At 45.1% G+C, this 16,562-nt stretch overlaps 1 long non-coding RNA gene and 1 pseudogene across 1 annotated transcript in view; one reads left to right on the forward strand and one right to left on the reverse strand.

Annotated features, from left to right (window-relative positions):
- The window catches only part of LOC117502648, an 81,684-nt gene extending 75,926 nt beyond the window's left edge, over positions 1 to 5,758 (reverse strand). The window contains exon 1 of the long non-coding RNA XR_004558371.1: positions 5,691 to 5,758. This is a non-coding gene — a long non-coding RNA (uncharacterized LOC117502648). The remainder of the gene's footprint in view (positions 1 to 5,690) is intronic.
- The window catches only part of LOC117502622, a 55,954-nt pseudogene extending 49,406 nt beyond the window's left edge, over positions 1 to 6,548 (forward strand).
- Positions 6,549 to 16,562: the final 10,014 nt, after the last annotated feature.

Consider the following 16,562-nt stretch of genomic DNA (forward strand, 5'->3'; position numbering starts at 1 on the left):
GTCACAAATACACAAAAATATCTACACAACAGATCTGCTGTGTGAGGATTTTCAGATCAGTGAACAGGATCAATAGTGTGTGTGTGTGTGTGTGTGTGTGTGTGTGTGTGTGTGTGTGTGTGTGTGTGTGTGTGTGTGTGTGTGTGTGTGTGTGTGTGTGTGTGAACTGTATTTCAGCACACAGACACTGGTGTCTGGATTATAATCTCTGGATGTAATAAACCAACATGAGATTTCCTTTTTGTTGTCACCTGAGAATAAAAGTCGTTTTTGTGCGTCCGATGATTTTTAAACATGTGAAACGTTTTGTTGTTGTTAGTTTGTGTATTTGTTGACCTCACACACACGTAACACACGTTGTGTGTTACATAACACACTGTGTGCGTAAATAATCTTCAGAGCTGAAGATTGTCGTTAATTCATCGTCACGCTGCAGATTAATTTGGACCCTGATTAATTTGTGTTTTCTATTGAAACTGTTGAACCATTTCACAGATTTCTATTATTCAAACTGGAGCATGAAACACACACACACACACACACACACACACTTCATTCGTGTTGCTCCAGAAGGACAGACGTTCATCTTTCCAGTAGTGCCTCAGATATAAGGGGTGTGTGTGTGTGTATGTGTGTGTGTGTGTTTTTATCTGCTGCCATGTCTAAGATTTCCTCGTTTCATTTCTGCTGATATGAAGCTCTGTTCTGTGTTTAACTTAAACATACATACAGTCCATTGTGGTGCACACAAGCTACATCTTTTCCTAATTTAGCAGTGGCGTTCTTGGCCTCCTGGTGTTCTTGGCCTCCTGGCGTTCTTGCCGTCCTGGCGTTCTTGGCATTCTTGCCGTCTTGCCGTTCTTGCTGTCTCACCGTTTTTGCCGTCCTGGCGTTCTGCTCTCCTGGCATTCTTGCTCTCCTGGCGTTCTGCTCTCCTGGCATTCTTGCTCTCCTGGCGTTCTTGCCCTCCTGGCGTTCTTGCCCTCCTGGCATTCTTGCCCTCCTGGCATTCTTGCCCTCCTGGCGTTCTTGCCCTCCTGGCGTTCTTGCTCTCCTGCCGTTCTTGGCCTCCTGGCATTGTTGCCGTCCTGGCGTTCTTGGCATTCTTGCCGTCTTGCCGTTCTTGCTGTCTCACCGTTCTTGCCGTCCTGGCGCTCTTGGCCTCCTGGCGCTCTTGGCCTCCTGGCGCTCTTGGCATTCTTGCCGTCTTGCCGTTCTTGCTGTCTCACCGTTCTTGCCGTCCTGGCGTTCTTGCCGTCCTGGCGTTCTTGCCGTCCTGGCGTTCTTGGCCTCCTGGCGTTCTTGCCGTCCTGGCGTTCTTGCCACCCTGGCATTCTTGGCATTCTTGCCGTCTTGCTGTCTCACCGTTTTTGCCATCCTGGCGTTCTTGCCGTCCTGGCGTTCTTGCCCTCCTGGCGTTCTGTTCTCCTGGCATTCTTGCCCTCCTAGCGTTCTTGCCCTCCTGGCATTCTTGTCCTCCTGGCGTTCTTGCCCTCCTGGCGTTCTTGCTCTCCTGGCATTCTTGGCCTCCTGGCATTCTTGGCGTCTTGCCGTTCTTGGCGTCTTGGGTCCTGGCGATCTTGGCCTCCTGGCGCTCTTGGCCTCCTGGCGCTCTTGGCCTCCTGGCGTTCTTGGCATTCTTGCCGTCTTGGCGTTCTTGCCGTCTCGCCGTTCTTGGCCTCCTGGCATTCTTGCTGTCCTGGCGTTCTTGCCGTCCTGGCGCTCTTGGCCTCCTGGCGCTCTTGGCCTCCTGGCGCTCTTGGCCTCCTGGCGCTCTTGGCCTCCTGGCGCTCTTGCCGTCCTGGCGCTCTTGCCGTCCTGGCGTTCTTGCCGTCCTGGCGTTCTTGCCGTCCTGGCGTTCTTGCCGTCCTGACGTTCTTGCCGTCCTGGTGCTCTTGGCCGTCCTGGCGCTCTTGGCCTCCTGGCGCTCTTGGCCTCCTGGCGTTCTTGGCCTCCTGGCGTTCTTGGCATTCTTGCCATTCTTGGCATTCTTGCCGTCTTGCCGTTTTTGCTGTCTCACCGTTCTTGGCCTCCTGGCGTTCATGGCCTCCTGGCGTTCTTGGCCTCCTGGCGTTCATGGCCTCCTGGCGTTCTTAGTGTCCTGTGTTCTTGGCGTCCATCCCTTTCTGCCATCTCCCCACAGTGAAGCCAGTAACCACACTTGCTCACTTTGCTCCTGGTGTGCAGATGAGTGCCTTGCTGGTCCTTGATGTGAAAAGGTTTGAAAAAAACCGTTTGATTCTTCAGCTCCTGAAAACCAGTTTGTTGAAGATGGAAATGTCTCTGAATATTTTGACCCACAAACTTTAATCATTTTGAAGTTCCTGTGATGGAGGTCATCCTGCAGTTTGATGGTTCTAAGTGAAAACAGATTTATTATTAGAATATTTTGTCTCATCGTACTAAAAATGTTGGCAACTCTGTCTGTAGCCGCCCCCAGTTTGGTACCATGTCCCGGGGATACTGGATTCAAACTCTCCCTCGACACCCATCATGTCCCACAGGGGGACCAGAGGGTATTTAGATCTCAGGGCTGGCCTCCCGTCCTCCTGTGGAGACAGAGGGACGTTTCCCCAATGCTTTAAGTTTGGGACTGTGGTTGACTACAGACTGTTGATGTGTTTCAGTTGAGGACTTGCTGCTGTGGACAGGACCTGCACCCAGACACCCTGGGGAGCTGCAGGACATTAAGTCTTTTGTTTGTCTGTGTGCTAGCAGGAGCTACTAGGCTACAGTCTGGACACAGTAGAAGCCTGGTAGACACGATGTCCAGACTCCAGGCTGAGCTGAGTCTCTGTCTCTGATCTGAGGTTTCACTCAAACCACACAGACATGTGCACCATCTGTTGTCCAGTTAGTGAGCGGAGCCAACAGGTGGACTTTGGTAATGTTAAATTCCTTCAGTTTTTTTGGGACGGTCTCTGTTCCAAGCCAGAAGCTGTCAGCAGGTATTTAGAGGATCAGGTCTGGATGTTCTGGATGTTCTCTCCTGTTGAGCTGCAGATGAAGCTGTTGGTGAACAGTCCAAATACTTTTGGTCCATCAAAATAAGGAACCACACAAGATTAATTCACTATGATGTGCTTTTAAATTATATCTTCTTTTTAATTAACTTTTTTAATTTGATTGATTGTGTGCAGGGTGACGGTCACGGCCATGTGCAACATGGACCTGAGTCGCTTCCCCCTCGACACGCAGACGTGCTCGTTGGAGATTGAGAGCTGTAAGTCACGTGATGCTGTTTGTTTTCTGTTCTGAGCCAACAGTATTCTGATCATCCAGATCCTCAGCCGAGTCCAAAGTCACGGCCCATTTACTGCAAATATCAGCGTCACAGTTTGTAAAAAAACAAAAAAAACACATCTGAAGATCTGTAGACATTATTTTTTAATTTTTTTGTGATTCCATCCTGCAGACGCATACACGGATGACGACCTCATGTTGTACTGGAAGGAAGGGAATCGCTCTTTGAACACAGACGAGAGAATTTCTCTCTCTCAGTTCCTGATCCAGGAGTTCCACACCACCACCAAGCTGGCCTTCTACAGCAGCACAGGTACCGCCACCACGCCCCCGTTTCTCACCCCAATATTTACAACTTCAAACTGTCTTTATTTAACCGTCAGTGAGACTTTAACTCATAAACTGCCTGCTGGTTTGTGAGCGCCAGGTGGTCTGTCCGGGCCCCAGATGCACCCAGGACTAACTTAAAACCCTTTGAATCTGTCTCGAAGAAAGTGGAGCTGGACACGTGTTCTAGGTCATCAGGACTGGGAGCTCCTGCAGTACTAAATGTGATACTGCCACCTAGTGGACACATTCATATCAACACTGAGAACATCTAAGATGTGTTTCTCTCAAGTGTTTGAAAAACTAGCTTGTTTAATTTCATGAAGATTAAAAAATGCTGATCATCAAATCAGGTCTGACTGCACACTGTCCACTGCTCACACGACCAGCTGTTGGACCAGATTCTACAAACCAACATCTTAGGTGCTTTTGTGGAGGACTTTTCAGATGATGCTGTGATCTTTCTGGAATCAGTGGACACTCTGATTGCAGCACTTGAGAAGCTGAGTGAGGAACCCCAGCGATATGTGGGTTTGTGTTTGTCCTGGATCCACACTAAGATCAAGACTTTCACTGACTTCCTGGACTCATCCATCAGAAGTGTCTCTGTTTGTGGCAACGTGTTGAACTCGTAGAGATGTTCACTGATCTCAGCAGTGACATTCATGCCTCTGGGTCCTCGACCTTTGAGATCCAGAGAAGCCTGGGACGTGTTTAAGGAGTCATGAGGTCAAAGGTCAGAGGTGTTTGGTGATGCTGATATCTTTCAGAAGAATGAAAGTCCAAGTCTCCAGGGTCCTGGTGCTTCCTGTCTCACTGTCTGGCTGACAGACTCTGACTCTAAGCAGCGTCCTCAGGTGAGGACTGGATGTCTTTGGTCGCACGTCTCTGTGGAGGATCTTTGTGTCCAATGAACAGTTACTTAGTGAGACTCAGACGAGGAGGATCACTGACACTCTGAGGGAAAATCAGATGCCACATTTAGTCTGTGTTATCGACTGTTACTTTTAACAAGGTCATAAGGGTCACCGGGCCCTCATGTTTGATCTCATCCATGATTTTTGAGACAGTGTTTCTCGAGGCTGTGTAAGTGACACCTGATGTGTGATTATGGCTCATTCTGACGCCCCCTTCAGGACGGCAGGACACCAAAATCCTAGGTTTGAAAGGTTACTTGCCCCGCCCCCTTATGTGGCACCACATGACATGAAGGATTATTTAAAATTGTGCTGACAAACAGAAACAGCAGAAAACGGAGTGAAGTAAGAGTCTTTTGTTTTCTGCTCTTTCTGTTTGTCTGTGTGCGTTTCTGCATTTGGTAACACTGAGCAAATTCTTTGGTTCTGCAAACCGACTGTTGCAGCAGCTGTCCAGATGGCTGGTCTCAGACCATCTTGTAGTGAACACGGAGACTCAAATTTGAGTTTGTGTTCCGTTTCCAGGTTGGTACAACCGTCTGTACATCAACTTCACTCTGCGGCGGCACATCTTCTTCTTCCTGCTGCAGACCTACTTCCCTGCCACGCTCATGGTCATGCTGTCCTGGTGTCCTTCTGGATCGACCGCCGTGCCGTCCCCGCCAGAGTGCCACTGGGTGAGTCTGAGGCTGATCTGGATTCAAAACTGATCTGGAAATGGAATCTGGTATTTTTTCTTTAAGTTCTTTAAAACTTGTTCCCACAAATTAAATTATAATCAGACTGACAAGGCAAAGGATTATGGGTAAACAGTGCAGCAGCTCTCTGTGTGGGTGGAGCCTCCCTCTCTGTTTGCTTTATGTTCGTGATAACGTGTCATGTTCATCTTCAGTCATTGTGTTTATGCATCAGTCAGAACTCATCTTTGGTCAAACCTGAACAAACAAATCCAAGTACAGTCAAAGGGAGAAAAGAAACAGCATGTCCTTTATGACACGTACAGTCGTACACCTCACGTCTGTTTCCACTTCTTAGTACGTGTCTCAAGAATCACCAGTTTCATTGATATTTAGCATAAGTGTGTATGTGGCTGATCCCCCAAAACTTTGCCTTACTGATTTGGGGGGCCGGGGGGGGGACATGTCATCTGTTAATGACTCGTGTTCATGACTCTGTCTGATGTCACCTGCTCTGATTGGCTACAGGTATCACCACGGTACTGACCATGTCCACCATCATCACTGGGGTCAACGCGTCCATGCCGAGGGTCTCTTACATCAAAGCTGTGGACATCTACCTGTGGGTCAGCTTTGTCTTCGTCTTCCTGTCTGTGATCGAGTACGCCGCGGTGAACTACCTGTCCACACTGCAGGAGCGCAAGGAGCGGAAACTCCGAGAGAGGGTTCGTACCTGTGGCTCTCCTCCGCCCGTACAAACCAACCAGCACCGTTGGACTTCTTTTTCTTAACCTGTTGAACTCTTCGTGAGTTCAGCACCCTGAATGTGATCTTTTATAATCACTATTTCTCAACAAAATGATGAAATACAAATGATAACATGGACATTTGCACTAACCTGCTGCAGATTTGCTGCTTTTGTGTTACTTGAAGTTAAATCTTTGATTGTCAGACTTTTATTCCATCAGTAATCAGTCATAATCTGTTGTGATTACTGCAGTTTTCTGTTGTTTTGTGTGTTTGTAGCTGCCGTGTACCTGCGGTGTGGCGCATCCCGGCATGATGTCGACGAGCTACAGTGACGTTGATGTCAACATGATGGGGAACTACGGCATGCCAGAAGAGAACGGACTGAAACGGGAGAAGATGCTGGTGCAGCTGGCGATGGAGAACGACCAGGTGACCGGCCACGTCGGCTCCGGAGCCTACATCAGCGTTTGGATCGACACGCACGCCATAGACAAGTACTCACGGATCATCTTCCCCGGATCTTACATCCTCTTCAACATCATCTACTGGTCCATCTACTCCTAACAGACGGACGATGGGCGACTGAGGTCTGATCATGTCCATCACGAGTGTCAGAATCTGTCTGCTTGTCAACATGGTAACAAGCTGCACTCAGCTCAGAGTGGAAACCTGGGCACCAGATTCAGCAGTGAGAGGGGTTCCTGAGAAGTCCGGTGTGCTGCGCAGGTCCTCAGGGAGATCGCTCCTCGAAAACCAGGGGCTCCTGGTTCTGACTGAGCCTCCACACCTTTAAAATATGGGTGATTAAAATAAGTGTGACATTCTTTTTGTGATTCAGAAACAAACTGCATCAACCTCACAGGCAGCAAATCAGTTGAAATGTAACCGCTGTGTGATCTTACTTCAATAAAAAAAATGGCATTATTTCAGTGTCGAGCTCTGAAATTCATTTTTTGTTAGTTTGTAAAGTTTTTCTTTTTAAGTGTCGCATTTACATCAACTCATCACTGCAGAATCTCTGATCCTCACATTCTGTGGTCCCTCAGATCAAAATTACTGCAGTTCCAAGGTACTTCATTTAACTTCAATTACACAGCACCTTCTAGGTACAAAAGTACCTCAGTTCTATGGTACTTCATTTGTAAGGTTCACCAAAACATTAAATCTAGGTTTGCATCTCAGATGTACCTTCTGACAAATTGTAGCTGAACTTTCAGGTCTTCTTTTTACTAAAACCCTCATCTTAACCACTTCATCATGAAGCATGGTGTCTAACCAGATTGTTACTCTGGATGGCATTTCCCTGATCTCTAGTAATACTGTGAGAAATCTTGGAGTCATTTTTGATCAGGATATGTCATTCAAAGCGCATATTAAACAAATATGTAGGACTGCCTTTTTGCATTTACGCAATATCTCTAAAATCAGAAAGGTCTTGTCTCAGAGTGATGCTGAAAAACTAATTCATGCATTTATTTCCTCTAGGCTGGACTATTGTAATTCATTATTATCAGGTTGTCCTAAAAGTTCCCTAAAAAGCCTTCAGTTAATTCAAAATGCTGCAGCTAGAGTACTGACGGGGACTAGAAGGAGAGAGCATATCTCACCATATTGGCCTCTCTTCATTGGCTTCCTGTTAATTCTAGAATAGAATTTAAAATTCTTCTTCTTACTTATAAGGTTTTGAATAATCAGGTCCCATCTTATCTTAGGGACCTCATAGTACCATATTACCCCATTAGAGCGCTTCGCTCTCAGACTGCAGGCTTACTTGTAGTTCCTAGGGTTTGTAAGAGTAGAATGGGAGGCAGAGCCTTCAGCTTTCAGGCTCCTCTCCTGTGGAACCAGCTCCCAATTCAGATCAGGGAGACAGATACCCTCTCTACTTTTAAGATTAGGCTTAAAACTTTCCTTTTCGCTAAGGCTTATAGTTAGGGCTGGATCGGGTGACCCTGGACCATCCCTGGTTATGCTTGCTTTAGACGTAGAATTGTGGGGGGGTTCCCATGATGCACTGTTTCTTTCTCTTTTTGCTCCGTATGCATCACTCTGCAATTTAATCATTAGTGATCGATCTCTGCGCCCCCTTCACGGCATGTCTTTTTCCTGGGTTTTTTTCCCTCAGCCCCAACCAGTCTCAGCAGAAGACTGCCCCTCCCTGAGCCTGGTTCTGCTGGAGGTTTCTTCCTGTTAAACGGGAGTTTTTCCTTCCCACTGTTGCCAAGTGCTTGCTCATAGGGGGTCGTTTGACGTTGGGGTTTTTGTATAATTATTGTATGGCCTTGTATGGCCTTGCCTTACACTATGGAGCGCCTTGGGGCAACTGTTATATAAACTGCTATATAAAAAAATTGATTGATTGATGATTGAAGTGAGAGCCAACCTCTACTGTTGGTTGGCTGTCACTGCGGGTATTGATCACTTCCTGTTCCGGAGCACAGCGGTGTTTTCTGTATCTGTTAGCTGTTTAAATCTGCGCAGTTAGATTGATCTAGTTATCTAGATTACATTTGTTTCCCAGTGTAATCTTTACGTGCCTTAACTAAGCACTCCTGCTGAATCACCTCTAAATTATTTACACATTATTCACTTTGCGTGTTTTTAGGAATCCGCTAGCTTAGCGTAGCTACTAACTCTTAGCCGATTTAGCATGGCGGCTTCTCCTGTCTCTCCCGCACTTTTCTGCTCTGGGTGTGAAATGTTTAGTTATTCCTCGGCCTCCTTTAGCAGTAACGGTACTTGTAATAAGTGTAGCTTATTCGTAGCTTTGGAGGCCAGGCTGGGCGAATTGGAGACTCGGCTCCGCACCGTGGAAAATTCTACAAGCTAGCCAGGCCCCTGTAGTCGGTGCGGACCAAGGTAGCTTAGCCGCCGTTAGTTACCCCCTGGCAGATCCCGAGCAGCCGGGAAAGCAGGCTGACCTGGGTGACTGTGAGGAGGAAGCGTAGCCCCTAAACAGAAGCCCCGTGTACACCGCCAACCCGTTCACATCTCTAACCGTTTTTCTCCACTCGACGACACACCCGCCCGAGGATCAAACTCTGGTTATTGGCGACTCTGTTTTGCGAAATGTGAAGTTAGCGACACCAGCAACCATAGTCAATTGTCTTCCGGGGGCCAGAGCAGGCGACATTGAAGGAAATTTGAAACTGCTGGCTAAGCTAAGCGTAAATTTGGTAAGATTGTAATTCACGTCGGCCAGTAATGACACCCAGTTACGCCAATCGGAGGTCACTAAAATTAACATTAAATCGGTGTGTTAACTTTGCAAAAAACAATGTCGGACTCTGTAGTTTTCTCTGGGCCCCTCCCCCAATCAGACCGGGAGTGACATGTTTAGCCGGCATGTTCTCCTTGAATTTGCTGGCTGTCTGAGTGGTGTCCAAAAAATGAGGTGGGCTTCATAGATAATTGGCAAAGCTTCTGGGGAAAACCTGGTCCTTGTTAGGAGAGACGGCATCCATCCCACTTTGGATGGAGCAGCTCTCATTTCTAGAAAGCTGGCCAATTTTCGTTAAATCCTCCAAACCGTGACTATCCAGGTTGGGACCAGGAAGCAGAGTTGTAGTCTTACACACCTCTCTGCAGCTTCTCTCCCCTGCCATCCCCTCATTACCCCATCCCTGTAGAGACGGTGCCTGCTCCCAGACCACCAATAACCAGCAAAAATCTATTTAAGCATAAAAATTCAAAAAGAAAAAATAATATAGCACCTTCAACTGCACCACAGACTAAAACAGTTAAATGTGGTCTATTAAACATTAGGTCTCTCTCTTCTAAGTCCCTGTTGGTAAATGATATAATAATTGATCAACATATTGATTTATTCTGCCTTACAGAAACCTGGTTACAGCAGGATCAATCAATCAATTTTTTTATATAGCGCCAAATCACAACAAACAGTTGCCCCAAGGCGCTTTATATTGTAAGGCAAGGCCATACAATAATTATGTAAAACCCCAACGGTCAAAACGACCTCCTGTGAGCAAGCACTTGGCTACAGGGGAAGGAAAAACTCCCTTTTAACAGGAAGAAACCTCCAGCAGAACCAGGCTCAGGGAGGGGCAGTCTTCTGCTGGGGACTGGTTGGGGCTGAGGGAGAGAACCAGGAAAAAGACATGCTGTGGAAGAGAGCAGAGATCGATCACTAATGATTAAATGCAGAGTGGTGCATACAGAGCAAAAAGAGAAAGAAACAGTGCATCATGGGAACCCCCCAGCAGTCTAAGTCTATAGCAGCATAACTAAGGGATGGTTCAGGGTCACCTGATCCAGCCCTAACTATAAGCTTTAGCAAAAAGGAAAGTTTTAAGCCTAATCTTAAAAGTAGAGAGGGTGTCTGTCTCCCTGATCTGAATTGGGAGCTGGTTCCACAGGAGAGGAGCCTGAAAGCTGAAGGCTCTGCCTCCCATTCTACTCTTACAAACCCTAGGAACTACAAGTAAGCCTGCAGTCTGAGAGCGAAGCGCTCTATTGGGGTGATATGGTACTACAAGGTCCTTATATAAGATGGGACCTGATTATTCAAAACCTATAAGTAAGAAGAAGAATTTTAAATTCTTTTCTAGAATTAACAGGAAGCCAATGAAGAGAGGCCAATATGGGTGAGATGTGCTCTCTCCTTCTAGTCCCCGTCAGTACTCTAGCTGCAGCATTTTGAATTAACTGAAGGCTTTTTAGGGAACTTTTAGGACAACCTGATAATAATGAATTACAATAGTCCAGCCTAGAGGAAATAAAATGCATGAATTAGTTTTTCAGCATCACTCTGAGACAAGACCTTTCTGATTTTAGAGATATTGCGTAAATGCAAAAAAGCAGTCATACATATTTGTTTAATATGCGCTTTGAATGACATATCCTGATCAAAAATGACTCCAAGATTTCTCACAGTATTACTAGAGGTCGGGTAATGCCATCCAGAGTAAGGATCTGGTTAGACACCATGTTTCTAAGATTTGTGGGCCAAGTACAATAACTTCAGTTTTATCTGAGTTTAAAAGCAGGAAATAATGGTAGGGCTTCCTTGAGCAGCGTGGTAGGAATGGGGTCTAATAAACATGTTGATGGTTTGGATGAAGTAACTAATGAAAATAACTCAGACAGAACAATCGGAGAGAAAGAGTCTAACCAAATACCGGCATCACTGAAAGCAGCCAAAGATAACGATACGTCTTTGGGATGGTTATGAGTAATTTTTTCTCTAATAGTTAAAATTTTGTTAGCAAAGAAAGTCATGAAGTCATTACTAAAGTTAATGGAATACTCAGCTCAATAGAGCTCTGACTCTTTGTCAGCCTGGCTACAGTGCTGAAAAGAAACCTGGGGTTGTTCTTATTTTCTTCAATTAGTGATGAGTAGAAAGATGTCCTAGCTTTATGGAGGGCTTTTTATAGAGCAACAGACTCTTTTTCCAGGCTAAGTGAAGATCTTCTAAATTAGTGAGACGCCATTTCCTCTCCAACTTACGGGTTATCTGCTTTAAGCTACGAGTTTGTGAGTTATACCACGGAGTCAGGCACTTCTGATTTAAAGCTCTCTTTTTAGAGGAGCTACAGCATCCAAAGTTGTCTTCAATGAGGATGTAAAACTATTGACGAGATACTCTATCTCACTTACAGAATTTAGGTAGCTACTCTGCACTGTGTTGGTATATGGCATTAGAGAAAAAAGAAGGAATCATATCCTTAAACCTAGTTACAGCGCTTTCTGAAAGACTTCTAGTGTAATGAAACTTATTCCCCACTGCTGGGTAGTCCATCAGAGTAAATGTAAATGTTATTAAGAATGATCAGACAGAAGGGAGTTTTCAGGGATCAGGTGACCCTGAACCATCCCTTAGTTATGCTGCTATAGACTTAGACTGCTGCGGGGTTCCCATGATGCAATGAGTGTTTCTTTCTCTTTTTGCTCTGTATGCACCATCTGCATTTAATCATTAGTGATTGATCTCTGTTGTCTTCCACAGCATGTCTTTTCCTGGTTCTCTCCCTCAGCCCAACCAGTCCCAGCAGAAGACTGCCCCTCCCTGAGCCTGGTTCTGCTGGAGGTTTCTTCCTGTTAAAAGGGAGTTTTTCCTTCCACTGTCGCCAAGTGCTTGCTCACAGGGGGTCGTTTTGACCGTTGGGTTTTTCTGTAATTATTGTATGGCCTTGCCTTACAATATAAAGCACTTTGGGGTGACTGTTTGTTGTGATTTGGCGCTATATAAATAAAACTGATTTGATTTGATTTGATCAATGACGCTGCACTGAACAATGATTCTGACCCAAAGTGCTGATTTGTACTCTGACGCTTTGATGCTACTTTCAGGATGTTGGTCGGCTGGACACCATTCTTCATCCATCACGCAAAATAAGTTAAAGTCAGAGAAAACCCGTGATTATTTAGTCACCATTATAAATAAAGAATGGGAGGCAGAGCCTTCAGCTTTCAGGCTCCTCTCTGTGGAACCAGCTCCCAATTCAGATCAGATATATATATATGTGCACCCACATGCACATGCACTCATCTGTCCAAAACTCTGTACTCACTCTCCTTCAACCGCTTATCCAGGATCAGGTCACGAGGGGCTGGAGCCTATCCCAGCATCACAGGGCGTGAGGCGGGTTCACCTGAACAGGACGCCAGTCTGTCACAGGCACATACAGACAATTTAAAGTTTGAATGTGGGAACCCATGCAAACTCCACACAGAAAGGCCACAGGTGGGACTCAATGCCATGACCATCTCGCTGTGAGGCACCATGCAGGACAGGCTTAAACCCTTTAAACAGCCACACATTTTCAATAGAATGCAGTCAATTCAATATGCTCTACCAAACAGTTGAGCTGACCATTAAAGGCTTAAGAGCAGCTATAGGCCGCAAGTCGGGGGTCTTGGCCTCAGCGGTGCATGAGAGACGTCTGTTGTCAAGCTCCCAGAGCTGTAAATGGTGACTCTCTTGTTCATTGTGGGCATCTTTTTAATACAGCATCTGTTTTTTTTTTAAGTCCTTCTTGTGTCAGACTTTGTGTATTCTGAGTTCACGCCCCAGAACCTAAATCAAATCAAATCAATTTTATTTATATAGCGCCAAATCACAACAACAGTTGCCCCAAGGCGCTTTAACCTTACGAGTGTACAGTCTGATGCTAATTATTGGTTGAGCTAATAGTATTAATAAATGGAATAGTTCAGGACTGTGTTGAATGTTTGGTCTCCAAAAGTAAAGGTCAAACAAGGTCAGTGTACATTGGATTCATTAGTGAAGGTTACAAATGATCTTCTTATGGCCTCAGACAGTGAACTCATCTGTGCTTGTTCTGTTAGACCCCAGTGCTGCTTTGATACTGTTGACCATAAAATTTTATTACAGAGATTAGAGCATGCATAGGTATTAAAGGCACTGCGCTGCGGTGGTTTGAATATATATTCTAATAGATTACAATTTGTTCATGAAGGGGAATCTTCTTCACAGACTAAGGTTAATTATGAGTTCCACAAGGTTCTGTGCTAGGACCAATTTTATTCACTTATACATGCTTCCCTTAGGCAGTATTATTAGACGGCATTGCTTAAATTTTCATTGTTATGCAGATGATACCCAGCTTTATCTATCCATGAAGCCAGAGGACACACACCAATTAGCTAAACTGCAGGATTGTCTTACAGACATAAGGACATGGATGACCTCTAATTTCCTGCTTTTAAACTCAGATAAAACTGAAGTTATTGTACTTGGCCCCACAAATCTTAGAAACATGGTGTCTAACCAGATCCTTACTCTGGATGGCATTACCCTGACCTAGTAATACTGTGAGAAATCTTGGAGTCATTTTTGATCAGGATATGTCATTCAAAGCGCATATTAAACACATATGTAGGACTGTTTTTTGCATTACGCATATCTCTAAAATTAGAAAGGTCTTGTCTCAGAGTGATGCTGAAAAACTAATTCATGCATTTATTTCCTCTAGGCTGGACTATTGTAATTCATTATTATCAGGTTGTCCTAAAAGTTCCCTAAAAAGCCTTCAGTTAATTCAAAATGCTGCAGCTAGAATGGGAGGCAGAGCCTTCAGCTTTCAGGCTCCTCTCCTGTGGAACAGCTCCCAATTCAGATCAGGGAGACAGACACCTCTCTACTTTTAAGATTAGGCTTAAAACTTTCCTTTTTGCTAAAGCTTATAGTTAGGGCTGGATCAGGTGACCCTGAAGTTATGCTGCTATAGAAGACTGCTGGGGGGTTCCCATGATGCACTGTTTCTTTCTCTTTTGCTCTGTATGCACCACTCTGCATTAATCATTAGTGATCGATCTCTGCTCCCCTCCACAGCATGTCTTTTTCCTGGTTCTCTCCCTCAGCCCAACCAGTCCCAGCAGAAGACTGCCCCTCCCTGAGCTGGTTCTGCTGGAGGTTTCTTCCTGTTAAAAGGGAGTTTTTCCTTCCCACTGTCGCCAAGTGCTTGCTCACAGGGGGTCATTTTGACCGTTGGGGTTTTTACGTAATTATTGTATGGCCTTGCCTACAATAAAGCGCCTTGGGGCAACTGTTTGTTGTGATTTGGCGCTATATAAATAAAATTGATTGATTGAATTGATATGTCATAACGTGATAACTAAGCATGACAGATGGTGCAAACTGTTCCTTTTTAAAACCATATAAACTCAACCAATAATTTGCATCACTTTTTACCAAAATTGGAGCAACTTTATCTTGACCCTGTACAAAGCATGCCCAAAATTTTTTCGAGGTGCTTGGCGTATTCGATGTATATCAGCGGCTTCAACTTGCTCTTAACTTGCACAAAACTTACCCATAACATAATAATACAGTCAATGTGCTGGCTAAATCCTCAAGGTGTGACAGGGACCTTTGTCACCATTTTTGCTGTTTTTATCCCATAAATCCAGAACATTGAGATAGTCCTGGCGGCGCGACTTATAGTTGCAGCGGCCTTCACCACTTTGCCTCCATTCGGATGACGGACTGCTTCAAGTTTAGTGCACATAAACAATGTCAAATGTATATGTGTTGTCTTTAATTTTGATGTGTGCCATTACTACGGTAACAAGTAATAATTGTGGATTAATTGCTGTATCTTGTCTGAGGTAATTGGAGTGTAAACTAATTGCCCTTTTTTGGGATCAATAAAGTTGTCTGAAGTTGTCCAAACAGTGGAGTTTTTAAATTTCATGTTGAAAAATGGCCGCCATGGGTAACATTGAAAATTCATTATGGTCCAATATCCACTTTTATTTGGAATACCTTTGGCTACATGTGTGCCAATTTCTATGCTTTATCACAAAATGTACAATTGTTATGAAATTTGAGCTAACCTGCATGCTATTAAAAGTCTTAAACCATTTGCATTTAATGAAGCAAACAGGCAGGTGTCTTGGTCAGGTTTGGGTCAGTGGGCAGAATAACAGGCGGCAGTCTCTGAAGGGAAACAACAGAGGGGTCATCAATACACAACGTCCAACACAGTCCAACAGGGTTAAAGATTTCTTAATACAGGGAGTCAAACACAGGAAAGTGGAGTCACAGCCATGTTCAGCTGGTTTACTGTGCCACAGTTGGAACACAGACACCAGGCCCGGCTGCTGTACAGGCTGAACTCAGGCACACGGGTGGTCAGTCTTTCTGACGGAGCTGCAGAAAGGTTATCTAAAATACAAGCAGAAGAACAATGCACAGAGTTCAGTCATACCACGACCAATCCAGAAACACTGAGCAAACTCAGGAAGCTCAGACCAGCAGCAAAGTCAGAGTTTGTTTTGCCCTGCCATGCCAGGTGTAATGACTTATTTTCTCCACCAGGTGGTGCCCTTATGTTTTATTCCTGATTTTTCTGTTGTCCACTTGATGGCGCCCTTTAGTTGATCTGCACACCAGTTATCAGTTATGTTTGATTAGGTAGACTATTTAAGAGCTGAGATTTAGTTTATTCTTAGTTTATACTGCTGAAGACTCCCAGTGTGTTTTTCTGTGCTGCACTCTTTTGTCTCGCCAAACGTTCCAGAGGGCGATCAGAGAATTTATCTGACTGCTGCACTGTGACCTTGAATGCATCTCCAGCTGTGCGCTCAGACGCTGAAGTGCCCTGCAGTTATACAAAGGTACCGCGGGCCTGGTCCCTTGACTCTGCATTAGCACAAACTGTTCTCTTCCTCGTGTTCCATAAATATCTGGTACTGCCCCCGTGCAGACCTGGACCCTGGTACTGGCTACCAGTTCCACACGTCAGCTTCTGGACCTAATCGCCAATTAAGTTCTGCTCTCCCTGAGGGATCCCTCTCTCACAAAGACAGTGACTGTGCTTTCATAAAGAACTATTCAGGAACTCAGCTAAAGAACTGCATAAACTTTGACACCAAACAATTAAGGAACGCTGCCCAGCTGTATCCTGTTCAGCTTAATTGAAGCTGCGCTTCTACCGCAGTGTTTGACCCTTGACCTTGGAAAACTCAGATGAACTATGAACAATTGCTGAAGTTACAGACATTATTTTATTCATTCTGAGACATTCTGTGTTTGCTCCTATTCTGAACTGAGACTGTTAGTTGCAAGCGTTACTAAGTGCACTCCACTATAGTCCTCTATAGTTCCTGGTTACTGAAGCCATGTCCCACCTGGCCCCTGGTCTCTTTCCTTGCATGCGCC

Source organism: Thalassophryne amazonica, chromosome 21, assembly GCF_902500255.1.
Source record: "Thalassophryne amazonica chromosome 21, fThaAma1.1, whole genome shotgun sequence".
NCBI lineage: Eukaryota > Metazoa > Chordata > Actinopteri > Batrachoidiformes > Batrachoididae > Thalassophryne > Thalassophryne amazonica.